Source organism: Penaeus monodon, chromosome 27, assembly GCF_015228065.2.
Source record: "Penaeus monodon isolate SGIC_2016 chromosome 27, NSTDA_Pmon_1, whole genome shotgun sequence".
Classification (NCBI taxonomy): domain Eukaryota; kingdom Metazoa; phylum Arthropoda; class Malacostraca; order Decapoda; family Penaeidae; genus Penaeus; species Penaeus monodon.
The window spans coordinates 40,967,485-40,968,402 of record NC_051412.1 but is presented as its reverse complement, the minus strand read 5'-3'; the positions used below and the strand labels follow the sequence as shown (position 1 = coordinate 40,968,402).

The following is a 918-nucleotide window of genomic DNA, read 5'->3' as shown; positions in this document are numbered from 1 at the left end:
AACAGCATTGAGTTAACATGAAAATTCATAATCGTTAAAGCCAACTATTTGTACATACCTTGTGTAGACACACAAAAGTATAAACTACCATTAAATCAGAGAAACATAGTCAAGATTTTCTGTATAGGAATAATATAATTATGGATATTTATTAATCAATTTTTGATAAAAAAAATTGTCAGTTAGATATGGAAGGACACAGAAAGAATCCTCTTGTTGATATTAACAAAACAAATTTATTATCATTTGAGCCAATTGTTTGTATTTATCTTAAGTACACATACAAAAAATATTTCTAACTATCAAGTATAGCATAAATGAACTGAAATTGCTATTTTTTTAAGCACAATGTTCATTATCTGGTACTTTTCTATTATGATATAATTTATTTGTAAAAAATATCTTGTACTTTCTTTATTTCAAGTATGTTCTAGGAAGATTCATGTAAAGGTGGCTTTCACACTGAGCATATCTTTGTGTCTTTTCCTGATTTAGCAGCTCATGGAAGCACCGAAACAGGTTGCGCAAAGACATTCATTTTGACACTAGGAATTGTACTACAAAGTGTAACTGGCATTTGTGGAGAATCATACACAAGTAAGATAATGTACATGTTTTATGCTTATTAGTAGATTTTTATTAATTGGACCGTTTAATGCAAATGGAATGTTTAACATGTCACACTACAGAGATGAAGGTGTCAAGTGCATGTGTTTATCTTGTGATGCACTGTTTGTTTTTGTAGATGTATTTGTAAATTTCATTCAGGTTGTCATATGCAGGTATAATGAATATTTCAGCTTGTGTCTTTACTACTGCAATACCTGATGACAAGTAAATATATTGGAACCTTTACACTTCACCAGTAACTGTAAAGTCGGCATTAGTGAGTTTATATTATTTGATTATTGACAGTGC

At 29.7% G+C, this 918-nt stretch overlaps 1 protein-coding gene across 1 annotated transcript in view; it reads right to left on the bottom strand.

Moving 5' to 3' along the window:
• Nucleotides 1-918, bottom strand: part of LOC119590868 (leucine-rich repeat-containing protein 28-like) — a gene marked incomplete in the record, with an annotated part of 28,460 nt that overhangs the window by 24,293 nt on the left and 3,249 nt on the right.